Source organism: Ornithorhynchus anatinus, chromosome 16 (assembly GCF_004115215.2).
Source record: "Ornithorhynchus anatinus isolate Pmale09 chromosome 16, mOrnAna1.pri.v4, whole genome shotgun sequence".
NCBI classification, from domain to species: domain Eukaryota; kingdom Metazoa; phylum Chordata; class Mammalia; order Monotremata; family Ornithorhynchidae; genus Ornithorhynchus; species Ornithorhynchus anatinus.
Window position 1 is genome coordinate 3,868,193 of NC_041743.1, and position 23,638 is coordinate 3,891,830.

The 23,638-nt window shown below is 50.8% G+C and overlaps 1 long non-coding RNA gene across 2 annotated transcripts in view; it reads right to left on the reverse strand.

Moving 5' to 3' along the window:
• Window positions 1-22,940, reverse strand: part of LOC114817207 — a 48,314-nt gene extending 25,374 nt beyond the window's left edge. Inside the window, exon 1 of one of the 2 annotated variants that reach the window (XR_003765048.1) lies at window positions 22,773-22,940. This is a non-coding gene — a long non-coding RNA (uncharacterized LOC114817207). Of the gene's footprint in view, window positions 1-8,177; window positions 8,324-22,772 lie in introns of those variants that run through there. The other variant, XR_003765046.2, reaches the window with a different exon arrangement.
• Between the last annotated feature and the right edge of the window lie 698 nt (window positions 22,941-23,638).

Below are 23,638 nucleotides of genomic sequence, written 5' to 3' on the forward strand. Positions count from 1 at the left end.
CCCCCGGGGCCCAGTGGTGCACACCGTGAGATGGCCGGAGAACGGGGAAGATTGTGGTCGCAGAACAGGTTATCTCTGAGCCCTCAGTATCAGCAGACATCTCTGCCTTTTCAGTCGTCCTTAAACCACTGAGGAACATTCTATTCAAACTAGTCTAGCAAAGAACCAAAAGGAATTCCACTAACTTAAAACATTTGTGTCCACAGCACTGTGCTGAGCACTCAGGAGAGTGCACCAGTGGAAGAAGACTTGATAACTATTTTTTATGGTATTTGTTAACTATTTGCCTTATTGCTATTGTTCTGTTCTGTCTCCCCCGATTAGACCGTAAGCCCGAAGGGCAGGACTGTCTCTGTTACCGATTTGTCCATTCCAAGCGCTTAGTACAGTGCTCTGCACATAGTAAGCGCTCAATAAATACTATTGAATGAATGAATGTCATATAAAAGCAGCATGGCTCAGTGGAAAGAGCACAGGGGTGAGAGTCAGAGGTCATGGTTCGAATCCCGGCTCTGCCACTTGTCAGCTGCGTGACTGTGGGCAAGTCACTTAACTTCTCTGTGTCTCAGTTACCTCATCTGGAAAATGGGGATAAAGACTGTGAGCCTCATGTGGGACAACCTGATTATCCTGTAAATCTACCGCAGCGCTTAGAACAGTGCTCTGCACATAGTAAACGCAAATACCAACATGATTATTATTATTGTGAGCCCTGGGGTGGATCAATTAAATAGTTGGACAAAGTCCTTGTCCTGCAAGGGGCTTGCAATCTAAGTAGGAGGGAGAACAGGAGAACTGAGGCACAGAGAATCTAAGTGATTTGCCCAAGGTCACAGAGCAAGCAATTGCCAGAGCCCGGATTAGAACCCAGGCCCTCTTACTCCCAGGCCAAGCTTCTAATCTAACTGGTAAGAGAGATACCAAATCTTTTACAAGATAGGAGGAAGGAGAGATCGGAGGAGTGAACAAAAAAGTGCTTGAGTAGTAGAGTCGACAAATCGATCTGTACAAAAGTGCCTTGCTTGGGCGTAAGTGCTTAATTGCTCAGATCACCGTGACCTGGAGAGAAGAAAAATGATTAGCGAAAGTCCCTTGGAGGAGCTAGAATTACAGAAGGGCTCGGGGGGGGTGGGGGGTGCGGGGAAAGCTGTTGTCTGGTGGAGCTGAAGAGGGAGTTTTTGGCAGGAGGCAGACTTTGCGCAAAAGGGTCACAGGCGGGAGGGTCAAAAACAAGGCACGGTGAGAAGATGAACTTGAAGAGAACTGAGAGGAAGGGCTGGATGTAATGGGAGAGGAGAGCGGATAAACAGTCAGTGGGTCGGTCAGTCGGATTCGAGCGCTTACTGGGTGCCGAGCACTGTGCTAAGTGCTTGGGAGAGCATTACGTAACTATATAAAAGACGCGTTCCCTGCCCACGGTGAGCTCAGTGACTTAAAGGCGCTCAGAAGTTTGATGCTGCGAGAAATGGGTAACTCGGAGGTTTCTGAGGACTGGAGAAGGATGTATAATCATAATAATAATTGCGGTGGAGAAGCGGCACGGCTAGGTGGAAAGAGCATGGATTTGGGAGTCAGAGGTCATGGGTTCTAATCCCAGCTCCGCCATCCGTCAGCTGTGTGAATCTGGGGAAGTCACAACTTCTCTGGGCCTCGGTTACCTCATCTGTGAAGTGGGGATTAAGACTGTGAACCCCACGTGGGACAACCTGATTGCCTCGTATCTACCCCAGTGCTTAAAACAGAACATGGCACATAGTAAGTGCTTAATAAATACCACCATTATTATTAAGTGCTCACTATGTGCCAAGCACATAGTTGATTCCAAGCACTGGAGTTGATTCCAGATTAGCAGGTTAGACACAGTCCCTATCCTACATGGGACTCCCAGTCTAAGAGGACGAGAGAAGAGGTATTGAAACCCCATTTTACAGATGAGGAATCTGAGGCCCAGAGAAGTTAAGTGACTTCTTCAAGGTCACACAGCAGGCAGTGGTGGAGCCGGGATCAGAACCCAGGGCTACACAGCGCTCTGCACAGAGTAAGTGCAGAATCAGTACGGCCCAGTGGCTAGACCCCGGGCCTGGAAGTCGGAAGGACCTGGGTTCTGATCCCAGCTCCACTGCTTGTCTACTGTGTGACCTTGGGCAAGTCACTTCTCTTTGCCTCAGTCACCCCTTCTGTAAAATGTGAGCCCCATGTGGGACAGGGACTGTGTCCAACCTAATTAACTTTTATCTATCCCAGCGATTAAGAGGTTGCCTGGCACACAGTAAGCGCTGAACAAATGCCATTAACAGCAACATATTATTGATTGATCGGGATCAATCTCATTAATACTCAGTAACTATTTCAACCCATCAATCACTAGCATATATTGAGTAGCAACTGTATTCAGAGCACTGGTCTAAGAGCTTGGGAGAATATGATAGAATTAATAGACGAGATCCTTATTTTTTAGTCTAGTTTTAAAGAAGAATTGCAAAAGAACCAAATTCACTAAAGGATGTCTCATGTAGAATCTGAGAGGAATTATATTTTTAAACTTCATCAAAATACTTGATGACACTGCCAAAATATCTGTGGTTTCCCAACCTTTACCACCGCCTTTCTGCATCATAAATCTGAAGAAATACACAAAATGTGAATTTAGCTGGACACTGCATTTTCTCTGCCTGAATTATTAGCTTAATATTTCCTTAGTGGGGAAGTTGTCTTCTAAGAAGTGGATTAAATGGGAAATAATCTTCCCCCAGTGCCCAAGATTTATGTCAAAAACAGACCACTGTTCAGGTTGATTTGGCTGGTGGGTTTGTGTGTTTTTCCTTTCTAAATCTCTCCCAAGAGAGTGAATCTTGGAAAACATCAGATCAAATGTAACCCATAGCAGAGGCAACCACATCTAACCACCGAGAGAAGCAGCGTAGCCTAACGGGTAGAGCGCGGGCCTGGAAGTCAGAAGGACCTAGGTTCTAATCCCAGCACCGCTACTGTCTGCTGTGTGACCTTGGATAAGTCAGTTAAATTTTCTGCTTCTCAGTTCCCTCATCTTTAAAATGGGGATTAAGACCGTGAGCCCCATGTGGAACAGGGACTGCGTCCAATCTGATTACCTTGTATCTACCCCAGCGCTTAGAGCCGTGCCTGGCAAAAAGTAAGCAGTTAACAAATACCATAAAAAAAGCCCCACCCCTTTCATACATCTTACTTGCTCCCCAATTTTGACAATCGGGCTGGCCTCAAAACACTATGGTCAATTGCCTGGTTCTTCCTGGGGTTTTCAAATCTCACGCTGTCACCTTCGATGGAGAGCCCGGGAGTCCCTTTTCTGTCAGATTTGGAATGCGGGTCAGCCTTCGGCCGAGTCCCACCGCCGGAAAATAAAGAAATAAAATGAATAATTAATGGGGTTCTCCTTATTCCAAGGTAATTTACTGACAAACCCAACCACTGCGGAGAGCACTTTTCTATAATTGTCCAATTATGGCCCGAAAGTACAAAGTAATAAAAGGTTGTGTTCCTTGTACCTAATCTCCGGATAATCTTTCCCAACTCTGGGGATAAGAATAAAAATAAAATAAAACAGGGATTGATTTTTAAAACTGGAATGGTGCAAGGCCAGGAAACGAACGAGGGCATGAAAATCCTATTTAAGGAATGACCGCGAGAATGGAAGAAAAGGGGGAAGCTGAGAGAAAACCAACCACTTTAACTGTGATTAATCTAATTATCTTGTTTCTATGCCCAGCACATAGTGAACACCCAAGACTAATAATAATGGTAATCAATTGTATTTTTTGAGCTCTTACTCTGTGCAGAGCACTGTACTAAGTGTTTGGGAGAGTACTTAGTATAACTAAGTTGGTATAATTGAGGAATGGTAATCAATTAATAATGATGTCTATTAAATGCTTTCTCTGTGCTAACTGCTGGGGTAGATACAAGGTTCCCTGCCCACAAGGGACTTGCAGTTTAGATGGATAGTAGCAATAATCATTTATTATTATTATTATCATATGAGACTGCATTCCCAACCCTGGTCTAACCCACACCTAAAAGAACCAAAGCTCCAGGTCTAGGAAAGCATAGCATCTTTCCCTGAAAGTAAATGTTCGAGGAGATATTTTGGAAGTCAAAATCCAAAGCAGCCCTCTCCGCCTTGAGAAAATTATAGCACTCACAGAGAGATGGTCTAATAGAGCGGAGCAGGGTAATAATGAGCCCTTTGACTACAGGTACCTTTCAGAAAGTGAAAGATTCGAGCGTAACACCAGGAATTTCGTTATGAAAGCGGAGGCCAAATTGTACATTTGAGAAGCAAATTCTGTTCGGTCTGTTCGGAGAGAGGTGGGTGGTGCCAGCTGCCTAGGAAACAAGCTTTAAGTATGAGCTTCCTGGAATTCTTTGTGTTCTCACTCCTAAAAGAGGTCTGAGCTCCTCTGATAAAGGATTCCAATTATTTGGCATTTGCAGAGAGCTCAGAATTTCTTAAATCCCTTCCAAACCCTACCCCCTTCAGAGCTGAGGCTGCACCATTCCCTCCCTCTTCTCTCTGGTGCCAGCGAGAAACACGAGGCCCAGACAGGTGAAGGAATTGCTCGGGGTCACACAGTAAGTCGCGGGCAGAGGGAAGAAGTCTCCAAGTCGTCTCTGTGAGAGAAACTGTCCGTATGACCCTGGCGGAAATGCTGGGACTTTTCTCAAGATGGATCTGGCTCGTGGCATGGATTTTCTCGTCATCGCTGGCTTCGAGGAGCACTGCCAGCTTGGTCCACCTTTCTTCCTGGCTCGTCCCATTATTATTATTAGTAATAGTATTACTACTACTAAGCAGGATGGCATGCTGGAGAGAGCCCAGGCCTGCGAGTCAAAAGGGTTCCAATTCCGACTCCGCCTGTGTGACCTTGGGCAATTCACTTCACTTCTGGGCCTCAGTTCCCTCATCCGTTAAATGGGGATTGAGACTATGGGACAAGAACTGTGTCCAACCTCATTTACTTGTATCCTCCCCAGTGCTTAGTACAGTGTCTGGCACATAATAAGCACTTAACTAATACCATAATTATTATGAGCAGTAGCCTTATTACTATTATCGTCACTGTTATTATTGTTGTTATTCTAATTCAAGCACTGTACTTAGTGCTGGTTTAGATCAAAGACGATTGGTTTGGACAGACCCTCTCTCACCTGGAATTCACAGTTTTAAGTAGCAGGGAGTAGGATTTAATCCCCATTTTCAGATGAGGAAACTGAAGCACAGAGAAGTGAAGTGACTTATCCAAGGTTACGCAGCGGACAAGTGCCAGAGTCGGTTTTAGAAAGCAGGTCTGCTGACTCCCAGGCCTGTGCTCTTTCTGCTAGGCCACGCTAATTCCCTAATATTTTTTTGGTGGTATTTGTCAAGCACTTATTATGTGCCAGGCACTGTACTAAACTCCAGACACAAGCTAATCAGCTTGGACACAGTTCATGTTCCACATGGGGGTTACGGTCTTAATCCCCATTTTACAGATGAGGTAACTGGTGCACAGAGAAGTTAAGTGACTTGCCCAAGGTCACACAGCAAATAAGTGGTGGAGTTGGGATTAAGACCCAGGACCTCCGACTCCCAGGCTGGTGATCTTTCCACTAGGCCACGCCGCTTTTCCCTTACTCTCCCTGGTTCTCTCGGCTTCCTCCACACCCACGTCCCGCTTGTACCCCGTTCACATCTTACCCTCCGATGACCCCTTGCTCACCTTGCCCCTGGGGCTTGGGACACCTGCCCCAGGCCCCCAGATCCACCGGACCTCCATCCGCTCCCACCTTCAAATCCTTCCTCAAATCCCTTCTCCTCCAGCAAGTCTTCCCACACTAATTACCAGTCCCCTGAATCTTTTCAACCCTTCAGCCGCCTCTTACATTTATGTATCCGCATAAGTCGATACTTCTATGCCTGTCTGTCCCATTTTAATGCCAGCAACTTGTGGACAGGGAACATATACGTCTGTGGAAACTCCCAAGTGCTTAACGCGGGGCACTGCACAAGGTAAGCACTCAATAAGCACAATTGGGAGGGGGTGGGGCTTTGCAGGAAGAGCAAAGAAACGGGAGTCAGAAAACTTGAGTTCAAAGTCCAACTCCCCCATTAATCTCTCTTGGGCAAGCGATTTAACCTCTCTGGGCCTCAGTTTCCTCCTCCGTAAAATGAGGATGACATAGGTGGGGAACTCCATATAGGACAGAGACTGTATCCAATTTCATAATATTGAATTTATACCACCGCAGTTAGCACAAAGTAGGTGTTTAATGGACACCGTTATTAATCGATTACTATTTCTCTCCAATGATTACTACCTTGCAAGCGAACAGTGAAGACAATTCTAGTAGCTCCGGGCTACCGCTTCTGCTGGCGGCTGACAGGAGACAGCGGTCCCGGTCCGGAATGGGCAAGTACGGCTGAGCGGGTGGGTGGGTGGATGGAGGGGTGGGTAGATAGATTGGTCAATAGGCTGATGGATGGATCGGTGTATGGAAGGTTGGACGGATGGATATAATAATAAGCACTTAAATACCATAAAAAATGACTGATTGATTAGCTGGATGACAGAGGAAGGGCTGAGATAGTCTTGGGGTAACCACTGTTGGGCTATTCAAAGACCATTTCCTAAACTGTAAAATGGGGAGACACCTAATCTCCCTCCTTATCGAGTAGTTAATTATAATAAATAATAGTAAACAATAATGATGATGGCATTTGTTAAGTGCTTACTGTGTGTCAGGCACTGTACTAAGCACTGGGATGGATATCAGTGCTTAGAACAGTACTTGGCATATAGAAAGCGCTTAATATTATTATGATTATATGTAAATCAAGTTGGACACAGTCCGTGTCCCATGTGGGGCTCACAGTCTCAACCTTCATTTTACAGATGAGGTAACTGAGGCACAGAGAAGTGAACTGATTTGCCCCAGGCCACACAGCAAGGAAGTGGAGGAGTTGGGATTAGAAGTGGAGGAGCTGGGATTAGAACCCATAACCTTCTGACTCCCAGGCCTGGGCTCTATTCACCACACCATGCTGCTTTTCAAATAGCCTGCGCGGGTGAACTCTATTCTACTTTCCCAAGCAATTAGTGGTGCCTGTCTACCTAAAAAACCGCTGAAATCAATCAATCAATCAGTCAGTGGTATGGTATTTACTGAGCACTTACTCTGTGCCTCGTGTGGTACTCAGAAGCAGTGTGGCCTAGTGGAAAGAGCATGGGCCTAGGAGTCAGAGGACCTGGCTTCTAATGCCAGCTCTGCCATTTTCTTTCTGTGTGACCTTGGGTAAATCACTCCACTTTCTCTGTGCCTCAGTTCCCTCATCTACGAAATAGAGATTTAATACCTGTTCTCCCTCGTCCTTAGACTTTGGGCCCCATGTGGGACTTGGAATATAGTAAGTGCTTAACAGATACCAGGATACCACAGTTAGTATTATTGGGAGAGAATAGTAGAGTTAGTTCACATGATGCCTGCCTTCAGGAGCCTGTAGTCTAGGGAGAGAAACAGATGCTAAAACAAATTACAGGTAGAGTGTAAAGTTGTGGTTATTAGTGGAATGGGGACAGTGTCCTTCCTGCAGCTGTGGGGTATAATAATAATAACAATGATAATAACTGCAGTATTTGTTAAGCACTTACTGTACTAAGTGGCAGGGTGGATAAAAGCAAAGCGGGTTAGACACAGTCCCTATCCCAAGTGGGACTCACCGTCCCCCATTTTACAGGTGAGGAAACTGAGGTCCAGTGAAGTGACTTACCCAAGGTCACCCAGCAGACGCGTGGCTGAGTTGAGATTAGAAGCCGTGACCTTCTGATTCCCAGGCCCGTGCTCTATCCACTATGCCAGCTCCCAGCCTTCTCCTCTCTCATCACAGACCAGCGCCCGGGCGGGGAATGAAACTGGCACCCAGGGGAGGAAACAAAGCTCCAGCGCCGAGACAGAAATCCAGACAACCAGGCCTGCACCTGAGCTTGGATCTGGTCCTCCCAAGCCCCCGCCTGAGGGACCTCTGGCCGTCCCAGGCCCCGTTAAGCCCGGGACATGAGGGGAGGGGCAGCTAATCTGCACTTCGACAATGAACGCCAGCCCCAGCGGCCCTCATTTCAAGCTCCCGCCCCCTCCCAACCCAGCTGGGATCCACAGTCACTCACCTTGGCCCAAGTGAGAGGGCACTGCCCCCTAAGAGCCCCGGGTAAGCTACCTAATGCCCGGGACTCTCTTCCCCAGCGCCCGGATACGGCCACATCTGGCTGGGCACTTGCAGAGCCCCGTGCCAGGCACCTACCCGACGGATCAGAGCAGCCCAGTCAGGGCAGGCCAGGGGCAACACGAAACCACAGGGGAGATGAACAGGGCCAAGAGGCTGGACTTGGCTCCCTTCCCCCGCCACAGGGCCGAGAGGATGTGTATGTGCCATTTATCGATGACATCCCAAAATATTTTCCTTGGCAGAGGGCCAGCGCTTTGCACAATCCCCAATCGGGAGCTTCTGATTCCCAGCACTTCCAGGGAGAGGGGGTGGCTCTCATTATTATTCATAGTAAAAATAATAATAATGGAATGTATTAAGTGCTTGTTCACCGCTACAGGATAATCAGACCAATCAAAGTCCCAGTCCCACAGGGAGCTCAGAATCTAAGAGCGAGGGAGAGGGTGTATTTTATAATCCATTTTAAGAGTAGTAATTAGTAATTACCATACTTAAGTGCTTACTCTATGCCAAACACCATTCTAAGCACTGGGTAGGTGCAAGTTAATCAAGTTGACACAGTCTCTGGTCCACATGGGACTCACAGTCTTAGTAGAGGGAGTGGGGTTGAATCTCCATTTTACAGGTGAGGAACTGAGGCTCAGAGAATAATAATGTTGGTATTTGTTAAGCGCTTACTATGTACAGAGCACTGTTCTAAACCCTGGGGCAGATACAGGGTGATCAGGTTGTCCCACGTGAGGCTCACAGTCTTAATCCTCATTTTACAGAGGTGGTAACTGAGGCACAGAGAAGTTAAGTGACTTGCCCACAGACACCCAGTGAAGTGACTTGCCCAAAGTCACACGGCAGACACGTGGCAGAACCGGGATTAGAACCCAGCCACCTGACTCCTGGGCGGGGGGGGGACGGGACGGGGAACCAGCTCCCCAAGGAGAGTCAGTGGCAGCCAAATAATACAGCCGAGTCTAATTAGCTAATTGACTGGGAAAGGCTCTAGACTGTAAGCTCACTGTGGACAAGGAATGGGTCTACCAACTCTGTAGTATTATACTCTGCCAAGCACTAAGGACAGGGCGCTGCACGCAGTAAGCACTCGATAAATACCACTGACTGAAAGGCCCATTTCCCCACACGGATCACACTCTTGTGCCGAAGGCTTATGGATGACCGTGGCTCACTCTCCTACCTGTCTCTCTCACCAGAGATGGGTGAAAATCCCAAGGAGACTCAGGGTGGGACTCAGGGTGGGGCCACGGGGGATGCCAGGCCTTCCCGGTTGTCAAGGAAACCTAGAGCCGAAAGGAGCCTCAAGAGGTTATCGGGTCTGTGCCCCTGCCTCCAGACAAGAAGCCACCATGGACTTTAGTTTGTTTACTAGGACCTGGGTAGAGTCAGATGATGATTTGTTTCTGGGTCCTTGGACTTGGCCCTGCCTGCTTCTCTTGACAAAGAGTCATTCATTCTCTTCAACTCGCGAGAGACATCCAAACCCCACTGCAGGACAGGGTCCAATCCAAGCCCCCGGGGAGCGGGCTAAACTCCCCTCGGTCCCAGCACGGTCCGAGACTAAGCCATCTCTGCCGAGGCCCGGGAGGGGCAGTTCCGCGAGGCTCCCGGGAAACAGGCCGGCACTGTGGAGTCCAGAACGGACACGACAGCTCTGCCCTCTGCCTTCCCGGCCTTCTCCCCCTCCTCCTCGGTCTTCCGGAAAGTCTTTCCACCAATCTGGCTCCCCATCCTTTCCTCGAGGCTGGGGGGTAGATGGGGCTCAGAGGAGGAAAACAGCCCTATCTTTGTCTGATCCTTAACCACAGCCTCTCCCTCCCCACTGGCAGCCGGCTCTCCTATGGCAAACACCACTGGCTCGGCCTTTCCCATTGTGTCTTCTGCAGCTGCCTCAGCCCCAGGCTCTATCACGCATAGCTCGGCTTCTAGACAAGGGGAGGGAAAGCACCTGGGCTGCTGCAGGAGGTAGGACTAGGGTTGGGTGGCGTTAGACCTGCCGCTTTGAACTTCGGGGGCAAGTGCTGTTCTGTGGCCCCTTTTCCCAAGACATCTTCCCATGCCCTAGGTCCTCTCCGAGAATCCCAGATTCCTAGGCCTAGAGATCATCTAGTCCATCCCCCTGCCTTCTGCCCATGCCTCAGGTTCTCTCCAGGAAATCCAGAATTCAAGGTTTGGAGGTCACCCCCCGCTTTCTGCCGGTGACCCAAGTCGATCAATCAATCAAATTTATTGAGTGCTTACTGTGTGAGGAGCACTGTCCTAAGTGCTTGGGAGAGGACAATATAACAGACATTTCCTGCCCACCACGAGCTTTCAGTCTAGAGGACTGTAAACTTGCAGGTCTCCTCCAAGAATCCTAGAGCCGGAAGTCATCTAGTCCCCCCACCCCGCCTTCTGGCCTGATCCCAGGTCCACTCCTAGAATCCTCGGACTAGATTCCCAGTATCCCGGCACTTGAGGCATCCATCGCAGAAGAAAAATTTCATTTCTGGGTGTGAGGGAGAGCTGGAGAAGGGTTTGGGCCAGGGCTTTCTCACGCTATCCGAGCTACTTTCCGGAACCTGGTCTTGGACAGCTTGGTCCGGCTTAGAACGCAACCGAATCCAGATGCTCGGGGATCGAGTGATCACACGGGGCCTGGGACTCTGAGGAGGCTGCCGATCCAAGCAGCTATCAGAAGGATACGAACAAGGAACCCAACTCTCGGCATCTTCCCCATGGGAGCCGACCCAACATCTCTCTTCTGTTTTGTAACGAGTGCCCAAGGCACACCTTTATATAACCTTCCATCAGGAGAGCGGAGCCTCAGAGAACAATGTTTCCACTCTAGGGGCCGGTGGAAAGGGGAGAGGCGCCTTGTCATTCTAGAACGGTCCTTTTCCGTCAACTGGATTTGAGAGAAAGGGAAGGGGTTTATCCCAGTGTCTCAAGTTCACGGTTTATCATTTTGGCGTCGGAAGAATTTCATCCAGCCCTTCGCTTCCACGGAATCGGGTGCTAATCTTCTTTAGCTTGCGATTGTCTTCATTAACCTGGGTCCCGCAGATTCCTTACACCAGTGGATTGTGGCGTCAAGCCGATTGGATGGCAGTCCCCTCAGAGGCGTGTGTCAGAAACAGCTTTAAGCCCGGTTCTGACTGCCTTATTTTCCCTGTTGCACCGGCGGCCTTTTTCTCCAATCTTGACTGGTCGAGAAGGACATTAATCATTTTTGGGCCCCGTCCTGGCCCTCGGTAGCCCTGACAACCTGGTTGGAAAGCTGGTAGCGGGCAATCTTCATTGAGTTGATGGGACTTGATTTTTCCATTGATATTTTCTTCTCAAGGGAAAGTTTATTTGGAAATTATCATTTTCCAGCGAGGTCAGTCAATTCCTCAATCACAGGAATTTCTTAGGAAAAGGACTCAGGGCTGGGAAGAAAAGCAATACTTCCTACCTATGCTGTAGAAAGACCCTTCGGGTCAAGGTTCAGAGTTTGTGGATCTGAGGATCCAACTCTCTTGGCTTCACCTCATCTCACAATCAATCTGCGTGCTTTCCTTCAAAGATCTCTAAACATTTAATGGAATGACAGACACTGGCCATTCACGAATGCAACAGCTGTGGATAGCTAAATTTGGAAGACAATCTCTCTCCCTCAGCTGTCTGGTAGATCAGAAAAATGTCCAGGGGCTTGCAAAAGCCCACAAGGCATTTAATAAATGCCATAATTAGAGGTTTTTTTAACGGTATTTGCTAAGGACTTTATCAGTCAGGCACTATACTAAGTACTGGAGTAGATTCAAGCTAATCAGGGTGGACACAGTCCATGTCCCACAGGGGACTCACAGACTTAATCCCCATTTAGCAGATGAGGTAACTGAGGCACTGAGAAGTGAGGTGACTTACCCAAGGTCACACGGCAGACAAGTGAGGGAGGTGGGATTAGAATCCAGGTCCTCCCAGGCCCATGCTCTATCCACTAGGCCATGTTGCTTCTCTAAGGTTCACAGGGCCTTCTCTTCAGAAGTACTGATGGGTTTTACAGAGAATTTGTTGGGTGAATGGAGGATGGAGCCATTGTTAAGGAGGGGTCCGGAGCCCCGGTGAGCAGGAGAAACCAAAGACACCTCACAGGGAGCTCCCATTTCCTCCTCCACCAGTCAACGGAGGGCACGACGCACACATCCAGCCTGGAGAGGACACCAGTGCCCCAGCTTGAGGGAGTCCTTGCCTTTGAGGCAGGAGATCTGGGTTTGAGTTCTGCTGCACAGGCCCCTTGTCACAGATTTCTTCACGCACCTCTTTCCCAAAGCGTGAAGGACACGCGAGAAGACCACAGCCCCCCGTCACCACTTCCCTACCTCTACCCCGCAGGGATAATAAAGGAAGGTGAGGAGGAGAAGGGACCGTTTAGACACAGGAAGAGAAAGTTAAGAGCAAAGCACACGCCCAGTTAGTGCTCCTCTTCACTTTTAGCGGACGTAGAGAAACCGACCAATCTCTGAACGAGGATTTGGAGTCTTAAAGAGAAATCTAGGGAAGCTGACAGAGTGGATTGAGACTAGGACGAGTTACCTAGGGAGGCCGAGAAGCCTGCCGAGAAGCAGCACGGCTTAGTGGAAAGGCCCGGACCTGGGAGGCGGAAGGATCTGGGCTCTAATTCTGGCTCCACCGCTTGCCTGCTGTGTGACCCTGGGCAAGTCACTTCACTTCTCTGGGCCTCAGTGACTTCATCTGTAAAATGGGGATTAAGACTGCGAGCCCTGTGCGGGACAGGGACTGTGGCTAACCCGATTAGCTTGTTTCTCCCCCAGTGCTTAGTACAGTGCCTGGCACGAAGTGAGAGCTTAATACCAAGATTACCGTTATAATTATCGCACGTACACACACACTCCAGCACCTCACCCGCTCTCCCACCCCTCCTCCATTTCGGCCCTGATCCGACGATCCCCTGGACCTGGAGCCTTCTCCTCTCGGTCAGCTCCCGTTGCTGCTGTTTCCCTTTCTTCTGGGAAGGTGGCAGCTGGTGCCGGAGGCCTGGGGGGCTTCCCCTGGATCGCCCGGCTGGAGGCGGAGGGGAAGACAGGCCGGGCCCCCAGGCATCTCCGTCCCCCCCGCCCCGAGGCATCTGTTCTCCCAACAGCCCCCTCTGCCCTCCCCGCAGATCGGGCCTCCGCTCACCCCACCTCAGCTCCCCGAGCTAGGCCATCTCCCCTCAGGGACCAACCTGGGGGCTGCCGAGCCTGAGAGCCGACGGGTCGGGTGTGGGGCCGTCCCGGGTTTTCGAAGGGGCCCGCGTCTCAAGGAGATCCCAGAGCCAGGTCATCCATTTAGGGGCCTCGGGCCAGAGACCAGACACCACCAGTCTGGGATCCAAGGCCTCTGCCGACGGATGTGCCCCCCTGCTCTCCCCTGTGCGGCCACCTCTCCACGGAGCCCTGGCTCAACGGGACCCAAGGCTTCCGGGAAGAGCTGAGCCCCGTGCCGGCCCACAGACGGGACTAGCCGAACAACCGTGCGAGAAGCAGTGTGGCTCGATGGAAAGAGCACAGGCTTGGGAGTCAGAAGGACCTGGGTTCTAATCCCGGCTCCGCCAGGTCTGCTGTCGTGGACCTTGGGCAGATCACTTCACTTCTCTGGGCCTCAGTTACCTCATCTGTAAAAATGGGGATTAAGAGCGTGAGCCCCAGGTGGGATAGCGTCCAACCTGATTGACTTGTATCTACTCCAGTGCTTAGAACAGCTTCCGCATATAATTTGTACTTTCCAAGCACTTAGTACAGTGCTCCTCACACAGTAAGCGCTCAATAAATACGACTGAGTGAATATAATAGGCGCTCAACAAGTACCATTATTACTATTATTATTATTACCATTTGTCTCCCTCATAGGAGACACACAACTGTCTCCTCCTGTGGGTGAGAAACCCCCACCTTCCCTCGTTCCCGAGTAAATCCCAGGGTAAGGTAAGTCCCAGTCTCCAGAACGTGAGAGGACAGAGGATTCCACCAAAGAGAACTGTGCTGTGTACAAAATGCTCAACGAATCAATCATTGGTATTCACTGAGCGCTTACTGCGTGCAGAGCACCGTACTGAGCGCTTGGGAAAGAACCATACAAAAGATCTCCCGGACCCTGCTCTACCCTCTCCTGGCTTTTAGTTCCTTGGGGGCAGGAATGGTGTCCGCCAAGTCTACTCTCCTAAGTGCTCAGCACAGTGCTCTTCAAACGCTACACTGTCAGCTCCTCGAGGGCGGGGATCACATCTACCAACACTCCTGCAATTTCCCAAGTGCTCGGTACAGTGCCCTGGCACACGCTAGAGCCTGAGTCCCAAAGTGGGATAGGGACCGTGCCTCATCTGATCGTATCATCTCTACCCCCGAGCTTAACACAGTGCTTGGCCCGTACTAAACACCCAACAGATATCATAATTATCATTTAGGCCGCAGGCAAGGCACAGGGCAGAAAGATCTCCCTACCTAATGCCTCTAAACCAAACAGCTCCCCTCGCCCCCACCTACTCTCGTGGGCTATTTCCCGTCTTCTACCCTAGATAACTCAAAGCCGATCAATCGCTGGTATTTTTTTGAGCGCTTGGGAGAGTACTAAGAGTTTGGCTGAGTCCAATACAAGAGAATTAGCAGACGAGGTCCCTGCCCGTAACAAGCTTTCAGTGGGGCACCCAGCTTGGTGGCTCCTTTTGGAAAAGGCGTCTTGTCCTTTTGAAAGAGAGGGCACCCTTGGGCTCGGTTCCTTCCCGGTCCGCCGAGCAGAGGGACTATACCTACTTTCCTTTCTTCCTCATTCCTCCTTCTGGGGCCGTACAGTTCTGGAAACAGCTGCCCGGGGCCCCTCCCCAGAGATGGCCGCATTCCAAGGCCCACGAGGTGGCTCCTTCTGGGGAGAAGAATGCTCCCGAAACACAAGAAGCCAAGATGGCTCAAAGCCTCGGAGGCGGCCGAGCTGCCGACCCACCGCTGGTACACAAGGCCCTGGCCGAGGTAAGCCGTCCTGTCTTCCTCTACCTCCCCTGAAGCGAGAGGAGGGAGGGAGGACCGACAACCGCAACAGAAACCTCGAGGGCCGGCAGCCGGTTGAGCCCTGTGGACCGGCTGCCTCCAGCCCGCTCCGCGGAGCTGGTATGGGGGAGAATCCTGGCTCCCAGCTCTACGAGGAGGCAGCGAGCGCCGGAGGCTGCCGGGTCCCGTGAGCCTTTTCTTCCTGAGCAGGGAGGGGCCCCTCTCAGGGCCGAGAAGCAGCGTGGCCCGGTGGGTAGCGACGCCAGGCTCGGGCGTCAGGAGACCTGGGTTCTAACCCCTGCTCCGCCACTTATCTGCTGTGTGACCTTGAGCAGATCACTCTGCTCCTCTGGGCCTCAGTTATCTCTTCTGTAAAATGGGGAGCGAGACTCCGAGCCCCACACGGGACAGGGACGGTGTCCAACCTGATATCCCTGTATCCACTCCGGTGCCTGGCATATAGTAAGCACTGAAGTTAGAGAAGCAGCGTGGCTCAGTGGAAAGAGCGTGGGCTTCGGAGTCAGAGGTCATGGGTTCGACTCCCGGCTCTGCCACTTGGCAGCTGTGTGACTGTGGGCAAGTCACAACTTCTCTGTGGCTCAGTTACCTCATCTGTAATATGGGGATTAACTGCGAGCCTCACGTGGGACGACCTGATGACCCTGGATCTACCCCAGCGCTTAGAACGGTGCTCTGCACAGTAGTAAGCGCTTAACAAATACCAAGATCATTATTATTAACAAAAACCACAGTTATTACTAGCTCTCGTCTGCTCCACCTGCCGGGATCATCAAGGGTTAATCAGCCCTCACCCTCTCTTGGCTCTAGCAGAAACTTCCCAGCCCTAATTGGGAAGTCCGGAAGGCCTCTTACTCCAGCAGACTTCCTTGAGATGGGCCTTTCCCTGGCCCTGACAACCTTGGAACAGAGGTTACCTCTTGGCCTCCCCCAGTCAATCAATAAACGGGATGGACTGAGAGCTCACCGTGTGCAGAGCACTGTGCTAAGTGCTTGGGAGAGCATAATGGAGTTGATAGATTTCCATGGGGGAGCTGTGGGCACCGTAATAACAATAATTGATAACAATAGTTATGTTGTTAAGCGCTTACTATGTACCAAGCACCGTTCTTAGCACCCGGTTAGATACAAGGTGATGAGGTTGGACGCTGTCCCTGTCCCACGTGGGGCTCAAACTCTAAAACTCCATTTTCCAGATGAGGTCAAAAGAGGCCCAGAGAAGCGAAGCCATTTACCCACGGTCACACAGCAGACGAGTGGCAGAGCCGGGATTAGAACTCTGTTCCCTCTGACTCCCGGGCCCGGGCTCGATCTAAGCCCCACTGCTTCTGTACTGGCTGAGCAGTTGGGAGGGAATTTATGGAATGGGTAGAGTTCCAGGGGGGAACTGGGGGGCTGCAGGCACTCTTGTGGCTCAGAGGCCAGGCTGTGGCACTGGGGAAGTTGTACGCCGGGGCCAGGCAGAGAGGCGACATATGGCGTGTGGGAGAGGATTGAGGAGGAAGACGGAATAAACAGGAACAGAAGCAGGAGAACAGATGAGAAGGAGACGTTGAGCCGAAAAGTGGAACAGAATCCTCTTCTCCCCACCTCCCGGTCAGGGAAAAAAGCTGACGGTTCATTCGCTGTCCTGCCAACTCTGTTATAGTGGACTCGCCCAAGAGCTTAGAACAGCGCTCTGCACACGGTAAGCCCTCAGAATGATCGATCGATTGATTGACTGATTAATAGGCTCCTAAAAGTATCACCCAAAAGGTCTTTCCCAGGCTGCTGTCCAGAACGCTCTACAGAAGTCGTCACTGTGGGACGGGAATGTGTCTATTTATCCTTGTATTATACTCTCCCCGAGCACTTAGTACAGTGCTCTGCACACAATCAATACGACTAAATCAATGAATGACTTATAAATAACCCCACGTTTGAGGATCGCTGTCTGCCCTTCCATTTTGCTTTCTTTACAAGTATCCATCAATCGGCGATATTGATTGAGTGCTCACTGTGTGCAGAATACTATACTGAGTGCTTGGGCTAGTATGAGTTTTTTTGAAACGGAATTCGTTATGCACTCACTACGCGATAGGCACTGAACTAAGTGCTGGGACTGATGCAAGCTAAGCTTGTCTCGGTTGAGGCAACTGAGGCACAGAGAAATTAAGTGACTTGCCCAAGGTCACACCGCACACAGGAGGCGGAGATGGTAGATACGGTCAAGGCCCTCAGAGACCTTATGTCTAATGAGATCAAAGTCTACTGGGATTTAGGATGCAGGGTTGGGAATCAAATACTTTAGAAAGCAAAGCAGCTGAGGAAAGGAGTGACGTTGGAATCTCCTGTCGGGAAGCCTGGACTCTTGAGACTTCAAGACCTGGGAAGCAGCATGTCCTAGTGGAAAGAGCACGGGCCTGGGAGTCAGAAGGACTCTAATCCCGGCTCTGTCACTGGTCTGCTGTGTGACCTTGGGCAAGTCACTTCTCTGGGCCTCAGTTACCTCATCTGTAAAATGAGGGTTAAAACTGTGAGCTCCAGGTCTGGACAGGGACTGTGTCCAACCCAATTACCTTGTATCTACCCCAACCCTTAGTACAGTGCTTGGCACACAGTAAGGAGTTAACAAATACCACAGTACTTATTTTTATTCAGGATTGAGAACCTATGTGGAGGAAATGATTCTATAATAATGAAAATAGTAACAACGATTATGGTATTTGTTAAGCGCTTACTGATGACGACGATTATCAATAAGTGCTAAACAAATAGCTTAATTATTATTATTACTTTGATTAATATATTTAAGCACTATGTATCAAGCACCGTACTGATCGCTGAGGTGGATACAGGAGCATCAGGTCCCACCTAGAGCCTAAGTTCATTCAATTCATTCAATAGTATTTATCGAGCGCTTACTATGTGCAGAGCACTGTACTAAGCGCTTGGGATGAACAAGTCGGCAACAGATAGAGACGGTCCCTGCCGTTTGACGGGCTTACGGTCTGATCGGGGGAGATGGACGGACGAGAACAATGGCGATAAATAGAGTCAAGGGGAAGAACATCTCGTAAAAACAATGGCAACTAAGTAGGAGGGAGAACAGGTATTGAATCCCCATTTTGCAGATGAGGGAACTGAGGCCCAGAGAAGTGAAGTGTCTTGCCCAAGGTCGCACAGCAGGTAATTGATGACAGAGCGAGTGGCTTGCCCAGTGCCATCTGCTCACTCTCATTCCAACTGGGGCAAGAGATGCCTCGAGCAAATAGGCGGGCAGGGGCACAGCGCATCGGGAATCCACTGAAGCCACAGGGGCGAGGTCGGACCAGAGCATTCCAGCCCCGGTAGCCTCAGCGGTCTTCGCGCTCTACTTTCCTCCGGATATTTTCCAGGATCCTGCTGGGCTTGGCGCTCCGAGAGCATGCCCTCAGGGGGCTCCTTGGGCAGAAATCTTCCACCCTGGCGGTGCGCTTTTTCTGTAAAGTCGCCTGTCTGGAGATCTGTTTTAAACGGGAAGTCCCACCTGCCTTTGCTCCCATCTTGTTTCCCACATCAGACGGGTGGGGCAGCTCCTACTGAGACTGGGAACCCCATACTGGACAAGGACTGTGTCCGATCTAATTAACTTCTATCTACCTGTTATCCCTCCTACTTGGACGGCGAGCCCTGGGTGGGCCAGGGACTGTGTCAGATCTGATCATTCTGTACCTTCCCCAGTGCTGAGAAGAGTGCTTGACACATAGTAAGCACTTAAATACTGTTTTTTTTTAAAAAAAAAAAAAATGCTCCCAGCCACCTCAGAGATGAATTCCTTTCTAGGTTTCTTTTTGGCTTAGATGACAATAATAATGATGATGATGGTATTTGTTAAGTGCTTATTATGTGCCAAGCACTGTTTTAAGTGCTGGGGTAGACACAAGGTAATCAGGTTGTCCCACGTGGGGCTCACGGTCTTAATCCCCATTTTACAGATGAGCTAACTGAGGCACAGAGACGATAAGTGATTTGTCCAAAGTCATACAGCTGATAAGTGGCGGAGCCGGGAATAGAACCCACGTCCTCCGACTCCCAAGCCCGTGCTCTTTCCACTAAGCCACGCTGCTTCACAACAATTAACAACAATAATAATTGTTAAGTGCTTACTATGTGTCAAGTACTGTTCTAAGTACTGGGGACGGTACAAGATAATCAGGTCAGACACAGTTCCCTGCGCTACGCAGGGCTCACAATTTAATAATAATAATAATAATCGCGATATTTCTGAAGTGTTTACTATGTGCCAGGCACTGTACTAAGCTCTGGGTGGATACAAGCAAACCGGTTTGGACACAGTCCCTGTCCCATGTGGGGCTCACAGTCTCACTCCCATTTTACAGATGAGGTATCCGAGACCCAGAGAATTGAAGTGACTTGCCCAAGGTCACAGAGCAGATAAGTGAAGGAGCCGGGATTAGAACCCGTGATCTTCTGACTCCCAGGCCCAGGTTGTGTTCAAAATTGAAGCCCAATTTTACAGATGAGGGAACTGAGGCACAGAGAAGTGAAGCGACTTGCCCAAGGTCACACAGCAGACAAGTTGACAACCCCGCCTCAGTGGGCCTGCGCTGAGCCTGGTGCCAGGGCAAAGCGGGAACGGGCGGGAACAGGACGGGGCAGGATGTGACGGGCTCCGGGTACATCCCGGACGCAGCCCTGCCCCTCCCTGGGCCCCACCTGCTTCCCCGGGCTCTGGGCGAAAGCGGCCCAGCCCAGCTGTCTGGGTGGGGAGGGTCCTCGGTTCTGGGGTCCGTGTGGGGGCTGGGGAGGGGGAGGGGGGAGGGGGGCTCTGCCCCAGAGGGGAGTCAGGGTCCAGTCTGCAGATCTGAGGGTTCAGTTCAGCCTGACGCCGTTCGGAGGGCCGCGGGCCTGCAGAACTGGAGAAGCCGCGGGAATCGGTCCGAATGGTCAAGTCAAGGTCAGCTCATACCCAAGTTCCCCCCAGGCCATCCTTGCCACCCTAGAGAGCACAGGCGTGGGAGTCAGAGGAGCTGGGTTCTGATCCCGGCTCCGCCACTTACCTACCGTGTGACCCTGGGCAAGTGCAAGTCACTTGGACAAGTCCAGACTTACAGCACTTGCGTACCTATCTGTAAGTTATTTATTTATATTAACCTCTGTCTCCCCCTCTAGACCGTAAGCTCGTTGTGGGCAGGGAATGGATCCGCTTATTGTTATAGCGTACTCTCCCAAGCACTTAGAACAGTGCTCTGCGCGCATTAAGTGCTCAATGAATACGATTGATTGTATGAACGAATGAACTCCTCTGTGCCTCAGTCCTCCTGCTCTCCCTCCTACATAGACCGTGAGGCCCGTGCGAGACGGGGACTCCGTCCAACTCAGTTCGCTTGCGTCTTACCCATTGCTTGACCCATAGGAAGCGCTTGACAAATAACACAGCTCACCGCGAGGAGGGAAAGCGTCTAGTGATGTTGGATGGTCCTCTCCCAAGCGCTTAGTACAGGGGTCTGCCCAGAGTAAGCGCTCAAACACGGAGGGCGATGGCCAAATCTCCAGTCCTCTGCGGAGGCCCCACCAACCCCGGGGACTGGACTTAGGGTGGACACGATTCCACTAGGGGGAGTTAGAGCCTCTTGGACCAGCCGGAGGAGGGACCTGAACCCGCAGCTAGAGGATGCTTCGACTAGGGTTCGGAGTTCGGATTCTCCCCAGGTCCCGGCCCTGCCTAGCCCTCCGCATCTGCCCTCATCCCTCTTGGACCAGCCGGAGGGGGGAGCTGGATCCGCAGCTAGAGGTTGCTCCGACTAGGGTTCGGAGTTCGGATTCTCCCCAGGTCCCGGCCCTGCCTAGCCCTCCGCATCTCCCCTCACCCCTCTCCCTCCTGTAACCAACGTGGTTTGGAAATGCTCCATCTGGAATACCCCGTTTCCCGTCCTCGATGCGAAGGGGAAGAGTTAAAAACATTATTATTAACAATATTATTATTGTATCTGTTAAGCACTTTACTCCGTGCCAGGAACCGTGCTAAGCGCCGGGGCGGATACAAGCAAATTGGGTCGGACACAGTCCCTGTCCCTCATAAGGTTCATGGTCTTGATCCCCATTTTACAGACGAGGGGACTGAGGCCCAGAGAGGTGAAGTGACTTCCCCAAGGTCACACAAAACAGACAAGAGGCAGAGCTGGGATTAGAACCCATGACCTGCTGACTCCCAAGTCTGAGCTCTATCCACTTTAACCTCCCCTCCCCCTCTCTGAGCCCCCAAATCTGGTGTCCCCTCTCCCCAGGTTGCATGGATTGACCATTCCTTGAAGCCATGATGGATGCTGGAAGAAGGGAGTCCTCAGAGAAGCAGCATGGCCTAGTGGAAAGTGCCCAGGCCCGATAGCCAGAGCACCCGGGTTCTAATCCCGGCTCTGCCACTTGCCTGATGTGTGACCTTGGCCCAGTCACTTCAGTGGGCCTCAGTTCCCTCATCTGCCAATGGGGATTCGATACCTGTTCTCCCTCCTACTTACACTGTGAGCCCCATGTGGGACCAGATGACCTTGTATCTATCCTAGTGCTTGGCACATAGTAAGCGCTTAAATACCACATTTATTATTAGTGTTATTTCATGAAGAGGGAAGAGATGAATCTTGTCCCAGACCCTGAGAAGCAGTGAGGTCCAGTGGAAAGAGCCCAGATCCGGGAGTCCAAATGACCTGGGCTCTAATCACTGCTCCCTCACTGGCTAGGGAAACGGTCTAGCGCGGTGGATAGAGCACAGTCCCGACGGTCACAAGCTCATGGGTTCTAATCCCGACCCCGCCACTTGTCTGACCTTGGGCAAGCCACTTCACTTCTCTGGGCCTCAGTTACCCCCTTTGGAAAATGGAGATTGAGACTGTGAGCCCCACAGGAGACAGGGACCGTGTCCAACCCGATCTGCTTATATCCACCCCGGCACTCAGTACGGTGCCTGATACATAGTAAGTGCTTAAATACCAGAATTATTATTAACGCGTGACCCTGGGTGAGTCATTTCACTTCCTCTGTCCTTCACTTTCCTCATCTCTAAAATGGAGATTAAGAGGGTGAGCCCTCTGTCGGACAGGAACAGCGTCCAACCTGATTAACTTGTATCCATCAAACTGCTCAGTACAGTGGCTGGAACATAGTGACCACCTAACAGATATCACGATTATCATTACTCCAGGCATCCCTTATGATCTATCTCTCAGCCTGTCCTGTTCTATTTGATTTCCGCCCATCGTACCCCTGCCAGAGAATGCCCCCGCTCCCAAGAAACAGCGGCATCGCCTCCCGCCCTCCTCCAGCTGACACTGGCCCGGAAAGCCGTTGTGCCGTAGCTCATTATTTATCCAACAGAGGCAAATCTTGTGGGAGTCACTCATTAAACGCAGAAACAATCATAAACAGACCCAGTGCCCACAAGCTCTTGACCAAAGCCCAGGCTAAAGATCAATCTTCGCAGGGCTCCGAAACCCAAGCGAAACAGGAAACATCGCGTAGGCACACACCTCAAAAAAGGGAATACGTTGCTCCACAACCAGCTGCTGTCCCCGGATAGAAGCCCAGGCAACTTTAGGTGGGAAAAGGGAACGTGAGGACCAAAGAACTTCTCTTCTTCCCCACCGGCGTCCGTAGGGGTTTGAAAAGGGCCGATGGGAGGAGGCGGCTTCCCCGTCTGCACCTGGCTGGGGGAAATCAGCCAACAGGAAAAGGGAGATGAGGAACACCTGGGTGGAAAGCCCCCTTCTCTCACCACCCACAGCTCTCTGCCCGCAGCGAGACGTTGTGGTTTTCCAGGTTTGCTCCGAGGAGACAGTCTGCTTCTACCTGAAGTACCGGTGTGGTCCTGTGGAAAATGCCCCGGTCTGAGATTTGGGAACCAAGGGTTTGAGTCCAGGCTCCTCGACTTGCCTTCTCTGTGATCTTTGGCAAGTCACTTCAATTCTCTGAACCTTAGTCCCCTCATCCGTAAAACGGGGATTAAGACTGTGAGCCCCGCGTGGGACATGGACCGTATCCAACCTGATTTAGCTTGAATCAACCTCAGTGCTTAGTACAGTGCCTGACACATAATGAACACTTAATGAATCCTATTTAAAAAAGAGAGGGAAGAGAGTATATGTGTGTGTCCAGGAGCGTGTCTGGTTTTTCTCCCTCAATTTGGCGGTCTAGTGAAAAGAGCCCAGGCCTGGAAGTCGGAAGGACCAGGGTGGGTTCTAATTCTGCCTCTGCCACTTGCCTGCTGTGTGACCTTGGGCAGATCACTTTACTTGTATCTACCCCAGCACTTAACGCAGTGCCTGGCACATAGTAAGTGCTTAATATATACATAAAACGCCCTTTCTCTCTGCCTCAGTTCTCTCATCTGCAAAAA